This window comes from Pleurodeles waltl, chromosome 3_1 (genome assembly GCF_031143425.1).
Source record: "Pleurodeles waltl isolate 20211129_DDA chromosome 3_1, aPleWal1.hap1.20221129, whole genome shotgun sequence".
NCBI lineage: Eukaryota > Metazoa > Chordata > Amphibia > Caudata > Salamandridae > Pleurodeles > Pleurodeles waltl.
Window position 1 is genome coordinate 618,464,774 of NC_090440.1, and position 22,875 is coordinate 618,487,648.

The following is a 22,875-nucleotide window of genomic DNA, read 5'->3' on the forward strand; positions in this document are numbered from 1 at the left end:
AACTGAATAAAAAATCCTCAAAGAGGAAAATAAGTTAGAAGGCATTGCCGGCTCCTCTACGTTTTTGGGCAGAACACCCTCCACATTGAATCAAGTAGGAGGCTAAGGGAGAGATACACAAGTGTGAGCGCTCTTTCTGATCGGGTGGGAAAAACACATTTTAAGCATGCTCTGTTCACTAAGTGAATTTGTAAATGTACAAAATGTGCTGCATGTGAAAGAACTGTTGTCCGGCAAGATACAAGGCAGTACTCAGGCAAAATGTAAACTTTAGCAACACAAAAGGATGATGGACGGATGTAGGAAAGTACCATCTTGCCTGGCATGTTACCCCCATATTTCACTGTATATATGTTGTTTTAGTTGTATGTGTCACTGGGACCCTGTTCTCCAGGGCCCCAGTGCTCATAAGTGTGCCCTGTATGTGTTACCTGTGTTATGACTAACTGTCTCACTGAGGCTCTGCTAACCAGAACCTCAGTGGTTATGCTCTCTCATTTCTTTCCAAATTGTCACTAACAGGCTAGTGACCAATTTCACCAATTTACATTGGCATACTGGAACACCCTTATAATTCCCTAGTATATGGTACTCAGGGTATTGGGGTTCCAGGAGATCCCTATGGGCTGCAGCATTTTTTGTGCCACCCATAGGGAGCTCTGACAATTCTTACACAGGCCTGCCACTGCAGCCTGAGTGAAATAACGTCCACGTTATTTCACAGCCATTTACCACTGCACTTAAGTAAATTATAAGTCACCTATATGTCTAACCTTTACCTGGTAAAGGTTGGGTGCTAAGTTACTTAGTGTGCTGGCACCCTGGCACTAGCCAAGGTGCCCCCACATTGTTCAGGGCAAATTCCCCGGACTTTGTGAGTGCGGGGACACCATTACACGCGTGCACTATACATAGGTCACTACCTATGTATAGCTTCACAATGGTAACTCCGAATATGGCCATGTAACATGTCTAAGATCATGGAATTGCCTCCCCCCCCAGTGCCATCCTGGCATTGGTGGGACAATCCCATGATCCCACGGGTCTCTAGCACAGACCCGGGTATTGCCAAACTACCTTTCCCGGGGTTTCACTGCAGCTGCTGCTGCTGCCAACCCCTCAGACAGGTTTCTGCCCTCCTGGGGTCCAGCCAAGCTTGGCCCAGGAAGGCAGAACAAAGAACTTCCTCAGAGAGAGGGTGTTACACCCTCTCCCTTTGGAATAAGGTGTCAGGGCTGGGGAGGAGTAGCCTCCCCCAGCCTCTGGAAATGCTTTGATGGGCACAGATGGTGCCCATCTCTGCATAAGCCAGTCTACACCGGTTCAGGGATTCCCCCAGCCCTGCTCTGGCGCGAAACTGGACAAAGGAAAGGGGAGTGACCACTCCCCTGCACCTCCCCTGGGAGGTGCCCAGAGCTCCTCCAGTGTGCTCCAGACCTCTGCCATCTTGGAAACAGAGGTGCTGCTGGCACACTGGACTGCTCTGAGTGGCCAGGGCCAGCAGGTGACGTCAGAGACTCCTTCTGATAGGCTCCTCCAGGTGTTGCTAGCCTATCCTCTCTCCTAAGTAGCCAAACCTCCTTTTCTGGCTATTTAGGGTCTCTGCTTTGGGGAATTCTTTAGATAACGAATGCAAGAGCTCATCAGAGTTCCTCTGCATCTCTCTCTTCCCCTTCTGCTAAGGAATCGACTGATGACCGCGCTGGAAGCCTGCAAAACTGCAACAAAGTAGAAAAGACAACTACTGCGACCTTGTAACGCTGATCCTGCCACCTTCTCAACTGTTTTCCTGGTGGTGCATGCTGTGGGGGTAGTCTGCCTCCTCTCTGCACTAGAAGCTCCGAAGAAATCTCCCGTGGGTCGACGGAATCTTCCCCCTGTAACCGCAGGCACCAAAAGACTGCATCACTGGTCCTCTGGGTCTCCTCTCAGCACGACGAGCGAGGTCCCTTGAACTCAGCAACTCTGTCCAAGTAACTCCCACAGTCCAGTGACTCTTCAGTCCAAGTTTGGTGGAGGTAAGTCCTTGCCTCCCCACGCTAGACTGCATTGCTGGGTACCGCGTGATTTGCAGCTGCTCCGGCTCCTGTGCACTCTTCCAGGATTTCCTTTGTGCACAGCCAAGCCTGGGTCCCCGGCACTCTAACCTGCAGTGCACGACCTCCTGAGCTGTCCTCCGGCGTCGTGGGACCTTCCTTTGTGGCTTTGGGTGAGCTCCGGTTCACTCCACTTCGTAGTGCCTGTTCTGGCACTTCTGCGGGTGCTGCTTGCTTCTGAGTGGGCTCTTTGTCTTGCTGGACGCCCCCTCTGTCTCCTCACGCAATTGGCGACATCCTGGTCCCTCCTGGGCCACAGCAGCATCCAAAAACCCTAACCGCGACCCTTGCAGCTAGCAAGGCTTGTTTGCGGTCTTTCTGCACGAAAACACCTCTGCAAGCTTCTACACGACGTGGGACATCCATCCTCCAAAGGGGAAGCTTCTAGCCTTTGTCGTTCTTGCAGAATCCACAGCTTCTACCATCCGGTGGCAGCTTCTTTGCACCCACAGCTGGTATTTCCTGGGCATCTGCCCACTCCCGACTTGATCGTGACTCTTGGACTTGGTCTCCTTGTTCCACAGGTACCCTCGTCTGGAAATCCATCGTTGTTGCATTGCTGGTGTTGGTCTTTCTTGCAGACTTCCCCTATCACGACTTCTGTGCTCTCTGGGGAACTTAGGTGCACTTTGCACCCACTTTTCAGGGTCTTGGGGTGGGCTATTTTTCTAACCGTTACTGTTTTCTTACAGTCCCAGCGACCCTCTACAAGGTCACATAGGTTTGGGGTCCATTCGTGGTTCGCATTCCACTTCTAGAGTATATGGTTTGTGTTGCCCCTATCCCTATGTGCTCCCATTGCATTCTAATGTGACTATACATTGTTTGCACTGTTTTCTATTGCTATTACTGCATATTTTGGTATTGTGTACATATATCTTGTGTATATTTGCTATCCTCATACTGAGGGTACTCACTGAGATACTTTGGCATATTGTCATAAAAATAAAGTACCTTTATTTTTAGTATATCTGTGTATTGTGTTTTCTTACGATATTGTGCATATGACACTAGTGGTACTGTAGGAGCTTCACTCGTCTCCTAGTTCAGCCTAAGCTGCTCTGCTAAGCTACCTTTTCTATCAGCCTAAGCTGCTAGACACCCCTCTACACTAATAAGGGATAACTGGACCTGGTGCAAGGTGTAAGTACCCCTTGGTACCCACTACAAGCCAGGCCAGCCTCCTACAACGGAGTGTTGAAACTTTTCAACCACTTACCCCCAGTCACAGATCTGGGTTTAATCCATCGTTCTTTTGCTCACCATGCACCCCAGTTTGGACCCAGTCATGTGCAAATCAGTCTTGACCCTGTTTCACTTGGGAACAGTCCAGCCCAAACTGCCAGGACAGGTCCTCCCTGGACCGGAAACAAGCATCCTGGGACCGGTTTCAGGGTATCACCCTTCATCAGCCAAGTTGCTTGAATCCAGTGGCACAGTGAGCAAGGGACCCACGTCTGGGCATACCCTTCCCACTTAGGGCAACTTTAGCTACACCAAAGGATGATGGACGGAGTGTTGAAAACTTTCAACCACTCACCCCCAGTCACAGATCTGGGTTTAATCCATCGTTCTGTTGCTCACCATGCCACCCCACTTTGGACCTAGCCATATGCAAATCAATCTTGTCCCTGTTCCACTTGGGAACAGTCCAGCCCGAACTGCCAGGCCAGGTCCTCCCTGTACCGGAAACAAGCATCCTGGGACCTCTTTCAGGGTATCACTCCGTCCATCATCCTTTTGTGTTGCTAAAGTTGCCCTAAGTGGAAGGGTATGCCCAGACGTGGGTCCCTTGCTCACTGTGCCATGGATCCAAGCTAACCTGGCTGATGAAGGGTCCTACCCTGAAAACGGTCCTAGGATGCTTGTTTCCGGTCCAGGGAGGACCTGGCCTGGCAGTTCGGGCTTGACTGTTCCCATGGAGAACAGGGTCAAGACTGAATTACATATGGCTGGGTCCAAACTGGGGTGACATGGTGAGCAAAAGAACAATGGATTAAACCCAGATTTGTGACTTGGGGTGAGTGTTCCATCCATCATCCTTTTCTGCTGATGATTTTTCAGTAAAACCTCACGTCTTGAACGCACTGTCTGCACTGCTTTGCTTTGTGCACATCCATTGACCCCCTGTGCAAAATGTGGCAAGTCTATTTTTTGGCGGATGAAAGTTGTGACACATTTCCCGTGCACAAAGGGAAGCAATGAGACCTGAGCCTAGTGAATCCCTCTTTACTTGTCAACAAGCACCCTCACTCACTTGAATGAAGAAGTGGGAGCTTGCTGATGTCAGCAGGACCCTGTCACATCACCACTTATCCCATGGGAAAAGAAGCATGTGAGAACAAGTAGAGTTCACTTTCTGCTCTGATGTGCATTGATAGCAGGCCTGAACGTGTACTTTAGGAGATGCACTAGTGACCTTGCCTCCTTTTCACCCACAAGCCTCAACTGTGAATTGTAATCATGCCTCTGTGGACCTTCTCAGGGAGCTACACTGACCGCCCAGTGCTGTGGCTTCACTTGTAAAACAGCAGTAGCTAACCACGCTGTACTGCAAACCGATGGGATGTCAGTTGCCAATACCTGGATCCAGAGTGAACACTAATAATTATGGTACCTGAAGTCTCCTCTGCGTGACATAGAAACAGATTACACGTACCATGAAGGATAAGAGCTGTCAACTTAAGAGAACAATAGTACATTGCAAAGGGATTCCCACACTATCTGGCGAGAGAAAGGCCAAATAACAATTACGTCTCTTCATGTGATTTGAGCTAAGATCACTTTCTCCCAAGAGTTCTAAGATATATTCATTTAGACTTCCTTAAGTATAAAATGCAATCTATCTGAAGAAAATCAAGCTTCCTAAAAACCACTGTGCTCACCACAATCAGTTAGAAAGGGAAACAATTTACTGAAAAAATAAAAAATGTAAACTGTTTGGACATATCACTTTTTTTCTAAAAAGGTTAGGCAACATATATTACAAACATTTTCCCCTCACAAAATGACTCTTCGCTCATATCCATGTGATTGAACTAGTCATGTATTTGCCTATCTTCACAAATGATCATAATCTATGCATAGGCTTCTCCAACCAATTATCAACTCACCCTATCACACACATTATCTGAAGGTATTTCATGGGCACTGATCTCTAGTAGAAAAAATGATTGATGTTTCGGATCTCTATACAGTGTAGTCCTTCATGAGGGGAGATATTTAGTTTTCAATTGTTCAAACGTGTAATAGAATCCTTTCAATTTGAATTACATGGGTGGTAGAAATCCACTGTATTCTTGAAAAAAGCATTGGCAAAATCAATAGGTTTTGCCTTTGTTTTTCTTTTGCATTCTATCTTACTAACCGGATATTAAACATTAGAAAAAGGTTATAATAATGTTTGTTTTAAATTTGATAAACAGTTGTTTATGTTGTGATATAGGTTGAACTAATATCCCAGTTTTCCAAACTCATAATTTGTATCTTATTTAATATGGCATTGTGTTGGAGTATAATAATGTGTAGTTAGTAAAGTGACACTGCACCTGCTGCACCATTCAGATCATGCCCTGTTTAACTGCAAGGTAACTGCAATTGTGACTGCCTATTTAGTAGTAAAATATAGCAATACTTGGTGCTGAGAGAAGTTTTGAGAACCATTGGCCCCGTTTAGTATTAAAATATAGCAGTATTTGGTTTTTAGAGGGGTTTCTAGAGCCTTTGGCCCTGGTGTCACTGCACTTGCTGCACCACTAAAATCATGACCCGCTCCCCCACCCTCTGGAGCTACTGACGTCCCCATGAACCACCCTCATCTACATGGCTTAATCCAACATGGCTATGGACAGGAATTTCACATGACAGGTCACAATACACACACTATGGCTGCACTTGAGACAGAAGCTGTCTGCAAGGAAATGAATCTGAGCAGGCCCATTTCACCAACCTATATACCAAAATGTAAGGGCAGCGCACTCGTTGTACGTATCACAGTGCTAAGCCTGGGTTATCTCTGCAACACACAAGATCCCTCCCTACCTAAGCCATGCTCTGTCCTTTAAATCCCAGTCTTAATACAATTGCCCTGCAAAGGCAGGGGTTCTGGACAGTTGAGGTACCCCTGGAGCATTTGAAAAGACATGGAGCATTAACCCAAAGGCAAACTGGGTGGTACTTACTGGGTAAAGGACTGAAGTCCAGTTTCCCACTGGCATTCACAAGAAGTGATGAATTGCGAAACAGGAGCAAAAACAAGGGCTCTGCATGCTCAGTCCTAATTTGTCTTCCACAGGAGAGACTTGTGTAAACAAGGGCGGTAGGTCAGCTGTGTACATTTCGCCAAGGCATTATGTACTCTGTAAAGGTGGAAGCCATTCACACATAAACCTTTCCGCAGCCTCGAAAAGGCTCGGCAGCTTCCGACAGCCCATTGTGCTTGTCAGAATCCGGAGACAGACCGCTCATCAATCTAAACCAATCAAACAAGCGCGTTGTATAAGTGATATCAACAAACATTAAAAGACAATAATTCTGGTTTGCAGTACAGCCCTCTATACGTTTTAACACGTTTTTATTTCTTTTATTGTGTCGTTTAACACCATTGAGCCACTGCAGGTCTAGGACTTTCAGTCACTGAGGGCAGTACTTTAAATGGGCCGGTACTGTGCGGTACTGAGTACTGGCACTTATTTTATTTTGAGAGGGAGAGTACCTGCACTTCTCACAAAAAATGTAATACTTTTAATTAGAGAGTACCAGCGCTTCTCAGAAACAAGCAGGTACTCTGATACAGAGTACCTGCACTTCTATTTTTTCATTTCAACCACTGACTGAGGGTCATATGTACAAAGCGTTTTAGAGGTAGCAATGGTCCGATTTGCAGAATCGGGCCGTTTGCAACCGCTAAAAAGCATTTTTGTATGTACTAAGGCCAAATTGCGATTTGGCAGCCTGTTACCGAATCGCAATTTTAATTTGGTATTAAGAAGGGGCGTGTTTAGGGGTTGCATTCCAGTCCATTGTCACCATACCACCTCAGTTTGGACCCATCCATATGCAAATCAGTCTTGGCCCTGCTCCAGTGGGAACAATCCAGCCCACACTGTCAAGTTAGGTCCTCCCTGAACAGAATACAAGCAACCAGTGGCGGCTGGCAGTTTTAGGAGGGAGGGGGCGGGCGGGAAGCACACTCACACTCATTCTTTAACACACACGCACATCCATTAACAACACTCATCAACATTCAAACATGCACACACGCCCCAAACATTAATTTAAAATGATCTCACACACCCACTTACCTTCAGCCTCGGAGGTCACAGGAGGGTTGGGACTGCTGCCTTCCCTCAATGGCTGACCTTAGGTCAGCCAATGAGGGAAGGCAGCAGTCCCAACTTCATCACAGAGTGGGATGGGGTCAGTGAGACTGCTGACCCCACTCTGTGACGAGGTGTCACTGGTTAACACTCGCCCTGGGCGCTTCAGGGCTTAAACCTGAAGCGCCCAGGTCGAAGTCAATAGGTGACGCTTCCCTCGTCACCCAGGGGAGGGCCTCGAGGCACCTTTGCTGAGCCGAGGAGGTCACGCCCACAGGAGCTGTGACTTCTTCAGCCCAGCAAAGTTCAGCTCAGGCAGCCAGGAGTCTGCGCAAATCGCGCATGTCTGTTCCTGGCTGCCTGACCTGAACATGAAGAGTGTCTGTCGCGCTGACCTTTGTTCAGCCTGACCGGCACACTTCGTGAGTGGCAAAAGGTGGGGGGCGTGGCCCCTCCGCCCTAAAGGACCGGCCGCACCTGCATGCAACCCTGGACCGGTTTTGCCCTAGTTAGGGCCCATCAGCCAGGTATCAGTGCAATCAAACTATACTTTGCTGATAAGCCCTAACTAGGGCAAACAGTCTCTTTCGTTTTTTTTCTGTGTGCCAGGTTCCTGCAGAATGTGGCACCCAGTATGTTTCATGCAAAGAATATTACTGTTGCTGCATAACGAACCCACGTTTTCAGCTCATTTTTGCACCCCTGTTTAAGGATTTTTTCACTCCCTTGAACAAATCACAAACAGCTGGTGATCAAACAAACTAAAACCAATTCGAATAAAGTAGCACTATTTGTACTTTCCTTGTATTTATTTTATTTGTAACGTGAAATAAACGTCGGAATAATCAAGTTTCAAAGTGCTCAATAACTAAATATCAAAATAACACCAACAGCAACGGATTGAGAAGAGTCAAAATACAGTAACAACATTAAATTAAAACCGTCAAGAATTTGTACATAAACTTCGAGCCAGGTCAACACAGAAAATAACTATCATGAAGGTCAAAGTAAATCCCTGTCTCTTCAGTTTATGTGTACCATTGGCATACATTTGAATCATTACGGATGACGTTTCATACTCAAAGCCTGAAACAATATCAGGGCAGGTTTTTACCACCATGTTGCCGTGGACGTGACTACACGGAGAAACCAATAAACACAGCAATAGCTAAGAATTCTCCTCGTATTACACAAAGTGCGTAGAAACTACAAACTTGGTATAAACCCCCCAATTATGCCAAACATTAGTGTTCTGAAAAGCTTGTTTAGCTCGAAGTGATTATTATTCCGGGCCACCAATTAATTTGGGCAGAGCTAGCCAAACTCTCCATCAGGGTCAATAATGATTCTCATCTTATCGGCAGGGAAATGCAGGGTTGCATCTTTTCTGCTGTGATCCTTCCAATAGATGAGGTTTCAGGTGGATAAGCTATTTGGGCTACCCTGCGAAGGAAGTCGATCAGTGGAAGAACAGTCACTAGAACTGCCAGTGCCTCGTGTCAAAGTAACATCACTTGGTTTAGCACAATGTACAGTCTAAAGCAAGGGGTTTGGAGTGCATACAAGGTGGCTTCTTGTAACTTTACAACTAGCCTGTTAGAGGTTGGCCTTCCCTTTGCAAAGAACAAGGAATGTTACTTTGGTTCATGTGGCAGAAATGGAAGTTGTTCCATCTCAGCCTTGTGTATTTCTGGGGTCAACCTATTTCCTTCCTAAGGGGTGAGCTATAGTACAAGTTGCCCCCTTCATTTTCCTTACTGAAGCCTGTGGAACTAAGTCAGTTGGAGAGGTGGAGTTTGCTCACATTAAAGACTCCAATGGGTCTACCAAGCCGGGTTTACTATTCATCTAGTTAATGGACATCCTGTTGTTAAAACAATCCTATAATTAAATTATTATGGGTGTGTGCGTTTGGCCTTCCTGAAACCTGCATTTTACTATGATTCAAAGGCAGGCCACCCTGACACCTGTATTGGAATGTAAATGACTTCCTGCTGGAACCTCTTGCCCAAATACCACTGCAGTAATACTCACTCTTGCATACAAATCCAGCAGTGTGGAGCCTGAGACCTATTACACATCACACTCATAAGAGGGACCACATGCTTATTACATTACTTGTCATATTTAATACGCTTTGCTTTGCCACCACTGCGCATCTATTATTCAGTAAATGTAAGCCTGGATGGATCACTGGTTCTATTCCATTCCCTATGTACATTTATATAATGCAACATATATAACCCTTCAAAGAAGGTCCCTAGGTGCTGCTGAGTTGTTGATCAGCGCAGCTTGATAGAGAGGGGGTGCCAACAGGATCACACAACCAATTGCAGATCCAAAAAGAAGTAAATCTAGAAGAAGGACTGGTTGGATATTTACAGCCCTGATCAAGGTGATACACCTTCTCCATCCCCCACCTAGCTCCAGTAGTATTGTAGTCCCGCTGTGCATGCCCTCCATATGCTGCATTCCATGCCATGTCATGAACCGGGGCAGCACAGGACTGGCCATTAACTTAAACTACCTAATTCCCACCCGATCGTCTGAATTTAATTATTTTGGGTCAATTCACTGCTGATTTAGAATTGCCTGAATTAAAGTGTTGACAATTTAACTTATTTGCATCACTAAAGATAAAGGGGGTGTTTAAATATGTGCTGTGCGCTACAGTTTATGTGCTGCTGCTCCTCACTCACTTTGTTCCACGTAAAGAAATACTGTCCACTCCGGGGCACCCTAGCACAGCTCATATTCACCTTGCGCAGGTCTGTGCAAGAAAAATCCGAATCCTAACTAGAAATGAGGTATTCTATTTCCATATCCAGCTTTCCAATGTCATATTAGACCACAATATGGTTATAGTTCCTTATTGTTCTCATTTGGTATATTACAAAGGGAAGTAACTCTATTTGTGATGATTAGAAGTAACTCCATTCGTGATGATCAGACATATACATCTATATTTTTCCTCAAGGTTTCATCCACGGATTAATGGCAGGCCTTTTATATGTTATCCTTTTTTTTGTGATTGGACACCATTTGCCAATTCTTTGGTCTCTTCATGCTTAAGGCCCTGTGGAAAAGATTGATGACTGTAATTGTGAGTTTAACTCCATGGGAGAGGGCGTGACTTTCAACTTTTTCCTGCCCCCGACTAAGTCTGGGTAATGTGGTAGGTAGGATGGGACCTTTACTGAGTGAAGATTATGTCATGGTTTCTGTGTCGTGTGCTCCACGTGCCAGCTTATTTCCCTCTCACCCTCTTGTTTGAACAGGTCTACCCTCTTCTTGCCTTGTTTTCCGGTGCTCTCAAAGCCATTATCCATTTGTACTTGTGTTCGATATTTCAGACCTGATCAGTACCTCTGCCATGTCCCCTGGGGTTCTCCTTCCCCAAAGCTCCTTTTTCCCTGGTTGCTGTCACTCTTGTTTTTATGGTACTGAGGATCTCTCTGAGATAGGCAAATATGCGGATGGGGATATATAGATAGACAGGCAGCTATCTAGCATAGGTAAATCAGGTGAGAGAAGGATAGCGCTGGTGTGTTTGGAAATTAAGATACCCATGGAGTATGCAGTGACAGAGGGATACATTAGACGTGCAAAGGGAAAGGACAGCTACAAATGATCACTGCTGTCTGACAGAAGTGAAGGATAGCTTTGCTAGCTAACAAATCACATCAAGCAGCTGAGCACAGAACGCTCTGCTATTTGTGGTAATAAAGGCATAGCTCTGCTCTGTTACAAGGGGCGATAGTTCTGCTGTCTACCAGGAGGAAGGGATCAAACAGCTAGGCAAGCATTAGGTCTGCTCTCTGCACTGAGATAGGGGGCTCTGCCTACTTCCAAAACTCAGTGAGGGACACACCACCAAGTGCCTGAGTCTCGCAGTGAATATGGGCAATGTTTTTATCAATGTCTAATCGGATATATGTTTGCTTTTACACCTTTATCCGATCGCTTTCATAATTTCTTTAATATCTTCTTTAATGCTATGAAAGTAATAATGTTTTGCCTGTCATCTCTTAGACTATGGAAGAATGCTGTATCTGCATATATTTGACTACAGAAATCCAGGACTGCTCGCTGAGGCTGAAGTTCTGAAGGGAGACAAAATAATCATGTACCAGGGAGACATTTTTCTTTATAAACTGTAGTTACTCGAGGTAGTCAGGAGGCAGGTTCTTAGCACTGAAGGAGAAAGGTGACTTGTTATTTGGAGGATGGCCAAGGAAATGCCGAATTGCCTTGCAAATGCTTTAATGAAGGACCCACACATTAAAATGATGGGCATCCTCAAATGAACTTCATCACTACAGATGAAAGGATGGTGGCTTTACATCAATTTACAGACGAACAGACTGGGTGGGGAAAAGATAAGGCTGAGGTGTTTCCTCTTTGTTAAAGCAGCTGGTGTCAGTGTTGTGGTCTATGTGATCCCAGCACACCTGGGCTTCCAATTTGGGAGTCTGTCTGGGATACTGGCACTGTACAGAGTCCAGGCTTAGTTCTTACAAAGGTATTCTCACACGTCTTCCTAAGATGTACTTTTTGGCTAATATTCGCTAATTGGAATATTCTCAACAGCAATCCAAACCAGGTGCCACTAAAACGCCCCCTCCTATCATTTAGGAAAAATCAGAACATCTCCAATAAATTGGTGAGGGCATCCCTGCCTAAAAACGTAAGTTTTTGCCAAAAATCCATATGTGGAGATCGACCGATCAATGGACACCACAAATGCGGTAACTGCAAAGCATGCCCTAGAGCAATTGTGCGTGATTCTGTCTCATGGAAGGGTAACAACTATGCACTTACAGATATGACCAATTGCAAAACTGCTAACTGCATTTATTTGATTAGATGTACATGTCCCTTACTGTACGTAGGTGAGACAGGGAGGGAAGTCAAAGTAAGAATATTAGAACATATGTCGAACATCAGAAACGCTAAAGAAAGTGCTCCGTTAGTATCCCATTGGAAACAGCATGGACACCAAGTAGATGATTTTACTTGGACTGTTATGGAAAAAATCAAGAAAGCAGGACAGATAGACGACCACAAAATAAGGAAAAAACTAGAAGTTTTTTGGATATTTACCTTAGATAGTTGTGCAAAAGGACTGAACGAACTGACTCCTTGGGAAAATGCCATTATTTGATTAATATCTATCTTTTCTAAATCATTGTTTTACACTCTGATGCCCCAATAAGTTTTGACTGATATCATTGTCTCTAGACATATATACATATTTTGGTTGATGTTTTTTCTTTCCCCTATTTCTACTCCACCTATTTATATATATTCTACATATATCTGTTTTTTCGTTTCTTCATTCTTAACTCATCTTTTTACCTTTGTCATTTTTCATCCTTCTGCATTCCGTTTCTATCATTCATTACTGTATACTTGGTTGTCTGACTCCAATTTATTGCTTTTGTTTTTATCCTCACTTTTATATCCAGTCATGCTTCTATTTTATTTATTTTTTGCATTACCTTATACACTGGTACATTAATATCTTTTGGAAAACTAAATGGAGTGCTTCCTGACATTAATTCGACTGACTCCTTTAAGTCGTGAACCCGATCGAAATACCATCCTTAGTCAAGGGCTCCTGTTATTTTCATTTTCATTATTTGTATGTTTTTAGAACACTGGATTCGATAATATCTTTTTTCAGTTAGCTAAAAGCCTTTTTCCCACTCTTGTAGTGCATTGCATTTAAGTGCCTTGATAGGCCCTTATCGCGCCGCAATGTGAGTTCCAGGGCCGTGGAACTCCAATATGGCGCCGATATAAGTCCGCAATATCATATTAAGAGGCCGCGGACTAGCCCAGTACTACATTTCCATTAACCACGCTATTTAAACAGACGGGAGCCGCGGCCGCCGACGTTCCTCAACTCTCGGAGAGTCTATCGGTAAATTGGTGTGTGTTTCCCGAGCTATCCTTGGACACGTTTTTACTTCTTTACCATTTCACTTACGATAAAGTCCCTATGGACTGTTTCCGGTTTACGATGAGAATCTTCACTAGACAAGAGCAGTGCTAGCGTTTTTGTTACCATCTCCCACCACTTCTTGTGAGTGTAACCATAATTATTATTCTTATTGGTGCAGGACTTTTCTCTTGAAGTTGTATCAGCTTGAAAGTCCAACAGAGACTACAAAATATCAGATACCAGTGCAAAACACTTCTAGTCTCGGCAGGTAAATTTAAGCATTTATACTCTTGTCATAAAGTCTGTACTGAGCAATAGATTCTAGAATTAATATTAATATTATTACAACCTTGTACAGACCGCTTGTTAGATATTTTTACCAGTTATGCATTGCATATACTTTAGTACTCATATCTATTTACCGTTTTGCCCCTATAGCTAGACCAACTTTCTCTGTCACACTAGATGTGACTATGCCCATATTAAGGATCGGAACCACTAAGTGATTACAGCATTGTCTGAATTACCAACACAAGACAATCTAAGTAAGCTAGTAAATATTTGTTGAATAGAACTAATTCCACAATATGCATGGATGTATGTTTCCACGGATATGGGATAAAAGCTCTAAGTACTATCACATGGAGCACCACCTCATTACACCCTAAAATTTAATATTATATATATTTTAATTACTTTACTAACTAACATAATAAATTTAAGTCTTGACAACCACTTATTTTGATTTCTACACCCATATTCTTATGGGTTCTTCTAGTTATCATTTTTTCTATTTTTCTATCTCTCTATTCTTTTAATCTTTATCGTTAATCTTTATCTTCACTCTAAATCTGAAGCTTGATTGCCCTTAGACTTTTTCTTTAAACTAATAATAGGCACGTTTATTATTTACCTTTATGCGTAGACATATATTTTTGTATACGTAAGCAAAAAGAGATAATTTGAGGATTGCTAACAATATCATGAAAGTATATAATCCTCCATTTCCTTTTTCATTAGATGACATGACTATGTGACCTCAGCACACCAAATATCTAATGTCCGATCAATTAATGTGAGAACCTGGCTGTTAGAATTCGACCTTGTCGTTCTTTATCAATGGGAATGGCCCTGAGGAAGGTGACCTATAACCATTAGGAACACCGAAACGCGCGTAGGCCGTTAGTTCCCACAGCACACCCTTGCTGTAGAGACACCACCTTGATCCACTCTCTTTTTAACATAGACTATTTTTGTATTAGATTATCATTGATGCATATTTATTCATTTACTTTCTGAGTATTGTCTTTACATCTTTGTATTTATTGTACTTTTCATGTATTAGTTTATTAATTTTGTCATATGTGTAAGAAACAAATATATTTTTTTGATTTGATCATACTGTTAATTGTTGTCTAGTTTGACTGTGGTGTGCCTGAACTAGAACATTAGTGTTTCATTAATTCATATTTTTATATTTTATTATTACTTGTTTATTATTGTATTCTATTAAAGCTTTCCTTGTTGTGATTTTGTCCCCAGTTTTCCCTTGTCATTATTTGATTCTGTCTAGCAGTCCGGCATCACTTCCTTCAATGACTTTACCTCATCAGTCTCCATTTATCAGTCCCTATAGGGCTTTACTTCTGAAGATTAATTGATCTTTAGACAATATATCATTATTGTAGCTCACGTTGTAGTTTTTCCTACGTACTTTTTGGCTGGGACAGACTATCCTTGGCCTCATCCGGCCTACTTCTGAAACGTAACCCTTCAAGAGGTTTACCTCCCATGTGTCTAGATCACCATTGGATATAACCTTGACTTCTTGCTGCTTTACAGGTGCAGGGCTGAGGAAGCCACCTTTTTACAGTACATAAAACATACAGGAAATCATTTAGACCGTGGTATACAAGGGCAGACGAGGCCACAGTCTGTGCTCCCTTGGTAGAGGACTGCCAGCCACATTTTGAGATCCCTGCCAGCTTGGTGGAAATCCAGCTCCCTTCTGCAAATCTGCCAGTACAGAAACTGCACAGAAGACAGTATGGTGTGCCGAGCGGGCACCATATGTAGAATGATCATTCTCAACAAAGTTTTTTTGTTTCTAAGAAACAACCCAGGTTGGCTTCTGAAAAGCTAAATACAAATGGTCCTCATGTGCTGGGAGTTTTCTTCCAGTGAGTGGTGGTCATTTATATTGTTTCGTAAATGGAATAACCAGGCATTTACTGGTGGTCTCTAATAGGAAAAATGTACATTGGAAGAACTTCCTTAAGTAGGGCAGGCATTCAGGCATACTTTGGCTCACTGTCCTGCAGTAGACAGTCTATGTGTCAAAGGCTTCCAATGGCAGAGACTGCTGAGGCTACACCACTGGAAGCCTGGCCCTTCTCCTACTTCTAAATGAGATGGGGAAACCGTGAGTTTGGTGGGGCGAAATCCCCACTAATTCAGGCTGGACTCCCACTGGGACAAACTCTGAATGAGGCCATAGAATTCTAGGATGGTTCAAATGCTCCTGAATGCTGCCTGAGCAAGAGAAAGGGAAAATCTTATGGCCTACAATTTTGAACGCCTTAAACATTGACTTCCAAACAGGGACTGGAAAGGGTGGTGTGCCTTTTTGCCAATGCTAGTCTTATCAACGACAGAGTTGATACCACAAATGGAATGTAAAAATGAGTAGTGATTTAAGAAAAATCGAAGACTTACTTGAGCAGTGGAAACCTGGGTAGCAGTTCACGATGGAGGAACATTTGAGGCTGGAACATAGAAAAATTGCTAGGGGAAATGTTATGCAATAATCTTAAACTTTCCATACACTATTTTAACAGAAGGGCAGGGCAGTGGAAATGTGTCCTTACAAGTATATTTTCACACGTCTTCCTCAATGTGTGTGGAACAGACTGTCCTTTGCCTCATCTGGCCTACATCTGAAAAGTAACCCTTCAAGCAGCTCACCTCACTTGTGCCTATCTAAACCATTATTTGTTATATCACCCCATATAACCGTACCTCTTCATCCCCGCCACCAAACAGCGCTTCTTACTCTACTGCAAACTCTGAGGACCGGTTGGCTGCTACAACTACACTTTAGCCGAGGCTTAAAAAAAGTCCCTTCCTCCACTTACAGCTTCAATAGTAAGCTGAAGTACTTAATTCCTTAGTTCAAGGACGTCATTAAATGTATCTAATTGCTGAGCCGTTGACCAAAACGCCTAAAATAAAGAAGTCTTAAAACAGGGCCAAAGAATACCGCTTCCCTACTCAACATCCTATGCAAACAGCTTACTCCGTCCACATTGATAACACTTAGACCAGCGAGCGAACTCTTTGAAGTTAGCAAACACTTGGCTATAATTGGGCCAAACTGAAGTATACATGAGCCTTCTGTACCTCACAAAGTTATGGAGCAGAGAATATTATCAGAGGACACTATGCAACTGGCAAACGAGCAGCCTGCGCAACAGTCACGAGTCTCTCAAGTTTCCACGCCCATGCATAAGTGCCTAATCCAGTCAAAATGTTTTCTTTATGTGCTTTATGATGAGAACAGGATAAACAGGACTGCAACTCAGGATGCAGAGCAAATACTGAGACTTAATGGATTTAGGAAACTGCCATAATTGAATCTATCACCATGCTCTCAGAGCCAGCCCTGCCACCCTTCCATTTAATTCTGCCCAAAAATATCTTGAATATCCTAAGCAAAGCAGGCGATTGACCTCTCCAGGTGCCCAAGATAAACCTGTCTAAGTGCTTCTGTGAAAACGTTTATTTTCTACAAATGTAAAAACCTATTTTGCAGAAGAATGCGCATATAGGCTTACATCATGCACACTTGAAGTCCTGTTGATTTAACAGAAGAAAGTCACTGACTATGAATATGTCCCATTTAGATTCACTGTATGTAAATGTATCTTATTTGAATATCGTTGAGAGATGTCATGGATCCGGCCTTCCTGGAACTACTTGGTGCACCTGGTTTTACTGGGTTAGGAGTTATCTTAATCAGGGTTTATAGTGCAACATCAGAGACACACAAACTGTTTACCAGCATCCAGACTTAGGAAGCGTGTGAGCACTCCACTGCAGGTGATGCTACTCAGAACATGCATGGGTGCCATGAGCGAGGTAGTGTGGCATGATCAACAGGAAGGGGGTACGAGTATTTATTTAATGACATGGGGGTGTGTCCTATTCCACTGTTGATGGATTTTGTCTTTTTTATCTTTCGCATATATGTATAGTTTGTGATGTGCAACTGAAGTTTGATTTTGGTTTAATTGCATCATTCATGAATTGAGGAACAAATGTGTTTATTTTGTGTAAAATAAATAAGTGATATTATATCAACTATGAAGTTACAGTATGACGTCCTTTTATGAAGGCTGGCAGACACCAACTAACTCGGATGGATGTTTACAGCATAACATTCTAAGGTTCACTCCACCTTGGGCTGAGATGGCATCCGTGGGACCTAAAAACACAACATCATGCCTCTCCTAAAATGCGGGGTTCCCCAGGGGGCTCTTTCCTTTCCCTGGAGTCCTGAGGCTTTTTCCCCTCTGGGGTTCCTGCACTCTGGGCCTGCATTCTGCTCCTCTGTTCCCCGTTCCCATTGTATGAGTGATTCTGCTGAAAAGCGGGTGGCCTCTTCGGGCTTGGATTAAAACATATATGTTCTGCTGTCAGGTAGAGATAGAGGAAGCTGTTTAATAAAGAGGCCTGCCTGCAAGTGCAGAGGACAACTGGGCAGTGCTGCACCAGCCATAGTGCAACCTCTAGGAAATCTAGCCACCGTGCTTAAATCCTGTTACCAGTTTGCCTGGATCTCTGCCCTTTAGCAGCACAGTGCCAAGCATTATTCTTGGTGGCAACTGAAGACTTGCCATAAGATTGCCACTGCAGCACCATCTCAATTTGTTTTTGCACCCTACACTTTAGTAATTATCTTTAGCGCACTGCGTCACACCTTTTACAACCCCCCCCCCCCCACCCCCCTGCACCCAGACTGTGTGCTGATGAAGCTTGGGGAGCCCACCATGAGAGGACAGGCCAGGCACTCACCAATGTGGTTATCTACACCCCGCCCCTGTGGAGACAGAACATTGAGAGCTGCTGTGGGCTGCCGCCCCTACAAGGATCCCGGGCAATATCTCGCTACATGTAAGGAGCTTTCAGATGCCAGTAACACAACTCAGTTGGTTAACACACCTGCTGCGTGTAGTAACAGCATTTCCAGTTCTCCTAGAAAAAAGCTACAGGTTGCTCACTGGAATCCTTTCAGTACATCGTAAGAGAGTTTTTTTCGAGGCTTGTTTGGTAATTCCGCGCCCTCGCTTATTTGGGGGTAATAAAAGCACTGCTTTTGAGGGCAGTTGAAGCCCGCGGCTGTAGTCACTCTGTTCCCTCTCATTTATAGCAATCACACTCTTGCGGCACAATGTACTCAGCATTCAGCCATTTATAATGGAGTATTTATCTAAGGGCACTGCCTGTTTATGAGTTCACAGACTGCATACCTAAAATCACTCCAGTCTGTACGTCACCAGGCGTTTCAAAACTATTTCTTTTGTTAAAGTCCCGCGTTGGTGGTGCCATGCCTGGCAGAGAGGTGCCACCCTCACAAGCAGGGAAGAATCAAGTCCAAGGCGCTGCAGCATATCGGGACAAACATACATTGACACTCATTTCTAGTGCAAAAGGTCATTTATTTAGGACAGGATTTAACATAAACAACAACAACTTTGAACTGTATGAAATCCCTTCTCGCCCAACTTTCAACTTAAAAGCTTCCTCATGCCCTTCCTTCTTTTCTAATAGCTTTCTTCCAATCCCCTCCCCTAGACACTCCCCTCTTCCTTCCATGCCCTCCTTGTTTGTAAACAAACCTCCCCCCATTCTGATCCTTCACCTCATTTTTCCCCCTGGAAGGGGGGAACAAGCCCGCATCTGGCTCTCCCCCCTCCCCCATTTCCTGCCAACTCTTATGCACCGCACCTGTCCTAACTGACGTCAAACCTAACCCTACCTACCTAATCCCGCCTTTCCCTTGACAAACCCTCCCCTGCTGCCTACCTTCTATGCAGGGTGGGTGGGTGGTCCAAAACTTCCTCCCTGTAATGGTCGGCCTGGAAAGAGGCCGACCCCACCCCTCTACCCCCTTTTAACCCATCCCTAACGCCCACCCCCACTTACCTGTCCGCCAATCCTGGCGCACCCGCGCCACTTCCTGTCGTCCCGAAAAGACCCGCGGAGAGACTAGAGCGAGTCTCTCTCTCCGCGGGCCCCCCCATTGTGATTACACCGCTCAGTTTTCCAATTCTTACTGAATAGTACACAGAAATACATGGTATCTTCTGTATTAATTAAGAAACAGAAGCATAGAGAAACCTACCTTTGGCCAGGAGCTCGCTCCTCCAGCAGCACCACCTTGCTGCCTCCGTGTCCCTGACCCCCGCCCACGTTGCTGTTCGCATGTTCGAGGCCCTCCTCCACCCGCAGGCACCCGCCTGCGCCTCATCCCTGGTGTCGAGTGGGCTTCTGGTAAGCGTCGCTAGACTTCTGCATTGGTTCATTTTGCTTTTTGTGCTCTGTTTTTTATTGCGCCGTTTCCATCTGTTTTGCTCCACTCTTTGTGGCTGTATTTTGCCCCTTGTTTTTATTGTGCCATTTCCTCTGTTTTGTTCCGCTCTTTGTGCCCGTATTTTGCCCCTTGTTTTTATTGTGCCATTTCCTCTGTTTTGTTCCCCTCTTTGTGCCTGTATTTTGCCCCTTGTTTTTATTGTGCCATTTTCTCTGTGTGTTTCCACTCTTTGGGGGTCATTCTGACCCTGGCGGGCCAACGACCGCGGGAGCACCGCCAACAGGCTGGCGGTGCTCCCATGGGCATTCTGACGGAATGCCCTGGGAATCCTCCATGGCGGAGCTGCAGGTAGCGCCGCCATGGGGATTCCGACCCCCTTACCGCCAGCCTGGCTCTGGCGGTTTTGACCGCCAGAACCTGGCTGGCGGTAACGGGTGTCGAGGGGCCCCCTAACAGGGCCCCACCAAGATTTTCAGTGTCTGCCAAGCAGACACTGAAAATCGCGACGGGTGCAACTGCACCCGTCGCACCCCTTCCACTCCGCCGGGTCCATTCGGAGCCGGCATCCTCATGGAAGGGGGTTTCCCGCTGGGCTGGCGGGCGGCATTCTGGCGGTCGCCCGCCAGCCCAGCGGGAAACTCAGAATTACCGCGGCGGTCTTTTGACCGCGCAGCGGTATTCTGCCGGCGGGACTTTGGCGGGCGGCCTCCGCCGCCCGTCAAAGTCAGAATGACCCCCTTTGTGTCTGTATTTTGCCCCTTGTGCGCTCCCCACTCCTGCTCTCTCTGAGCCGCTCACCGTTCCCCTGCTGCTGCGTCCCTGCGGCCCCGCCCCCTCGCGCCCCATTCCCCTCTCCCTCCCGCCTCCCAGCTGCTCCTCCCTCTCTCCTCCCTTCTTAATGGCAAGCCCATCTGCGCCCATCCGCGCCTGGACCGCGCCCAGCGCCACCCCCCCTGGTCCTCGGGACCACTGCACCTCCAGACGCTGCTATTCGACCAGCGACCTCAACGCCCTCAACCCTGGCCACAATACTGACTTCTTCCAATCCTCTCCAAGGATCACCTTTGGTCCCTTCTCCTGCCACACCTGCAAATTCACCTGCTACAAAACAACGAAACCCCCCAAAGCCGGATCCAACCACCTTCACTGCATACTCCTCAACACCCACTCCGCATGCAAGCACGCCATTGCACTCTGGAACCTGCTCGACACCACCGCCCCAGACGTAGCCTTCCTGACCGAAACCTGGTGGAACGATTTCTCGGCACTCGACATCGACATAGCCATCCCGGCCGGCTACAAGATCACCCGACGAGACCGCACCACCGACATCGGAGAAGAAATAGCCATCGCCCACAAATCCATCCTCAAAGTCTCCACCTACACGGACGACACCCTCAAGTTCGCCGAGCACCTAAACTTCCAGATCCACACCGACCCCAACACCACCCTCAGAGGAACTCTCATCTACAGACCCCCGGGCCCACGAGCACCCTTAAACGACACCATCGCTGAACTCGCCAGCACCCACGCACTCCCCTCCACGGACTACGTCCTCCTCGGAGACCTAAACTTCCACCTAGAGAACAACAATTACCTCAACTCCACCACGCTGATCGCCAACCTCGCCAACCTCGGACTCCGACAACTCGTCACCACACCCACCCACATCGCAGGCCACATCGCAGGCCACACGCTTGATCCCATCTTCACCACAAGTGCCCACGTCACCTTCAACAACACCACCGAACTCTACTGGACCGACCCAGACACTGCCGCTCTCAACCTCGGACAGTGGATCACCAACTGTGCCAACTCCCTAGCACCTCTCAAGAACCCACCCAACAACCAAGCCTACAAAAAAGCAACTTGGTTCACCGACGAGCTCCAAGCCTCCAAACCAGACTGCCGGAAACTAAAAAAGAAAAGGCTACACGAACGCACCCCGACAACCACACAGCCCTCAAGGACGCCTCCTGCAGGCACCACCAACTCATCAGAATAACCAAGAGATCCTCCCTCAAAGACCGCCTGGATAACAATGCACATGACAGCAAAGAGCTCTTAAACATCGTGAAAGAACTCTCCAATCCCAGCACCAACGTCAACGACATCCCACCATCTCAAGAACTCTGCGACTTTCTATCCACCTACTTCCTCCAGAAAATCACTGACATCCACAACAGCTTCTCCACCACAAACACGCCAGACCCCATCCCCGCAAGCCCCACCCGCACCAACCACCTGACCTCCTGGACAAACGTCAATGACACAGACACACGCAAGATCATAAACTCCATCCACCTAGGATCACCGTCGGACCCATTCCCACACCAGGTGTACAACAAAGCCGACGCAATCATCGCCCCTCAACTGCGGAAGGTCATCAATATCTCCTTCGAAACAGCAACTTTCCCGGAAAGCTGGAAACATGCCGAAATCCACGCCCTCCTGAAGAAGCCAAAAGCTGACACTCAAGATCTCAAGAAATCCGGTCCCATGTCCCTGCTCCCGTTCCCGGCGAAGGTCATCGAAAAAATTGCCAACACGCAACTGACCCGCCACCTCGAAGACAACAACATCCTGGACCCCTCCCATTCAGGGTTCAGACCGAACCATAGCACCAAGACTGCCTTTCTAGCCTCCACAGACGACATCAGACGCCAACTGGACAACGGAGAAACATCAGCCCTCATCCTCCAGGACCTATCTGCCGCATTCGACACAGTCTGCCACCGCACCCTGATAGCTCGCCTCTTCAAAGCCGGAATACAAGACAAAGCCCTCGACTGGATCGCTTCCTTCCTCCACGGCCGAACCCAAAGTGTACGCCTCCCCCCCTTCAGATCCAAAGCCACAGACATCATCTGCGGCGTTCCCCAGGGCTCCTCCCTCAGCCCTACACTGTTCAATATCTACATG

General features: G+C 46.0%; 1 protein-coding gene across 2 annotated transcripts in view; it reads left to right on the plus strand.

Moving 5' to 3' along the window:
- The window catches only part of EPS8L2 (EPS8 signaling adaptor L2), a 323,428-nt gene that overhangs the window by 70,173 nt on the left and 230,380 nt on the right, over positions 1-22,875 (plus strand). Inside the window, exon 2 of one of the 2 annotated variants that reach the window (XM_069223097.1) lies at positions 13,540-13,629. The exons of the other annotated variant lie outside the window; for it this stretch is intronic. The gene's annotated coding sequence lies outside the window, so the exon portion shown is untranslated. The remainder of the gene's footprint in view (positions 1-13,539; positions 13,630-22,875) is intronic. 2 annotated transcript variants of the gene reach the window in all.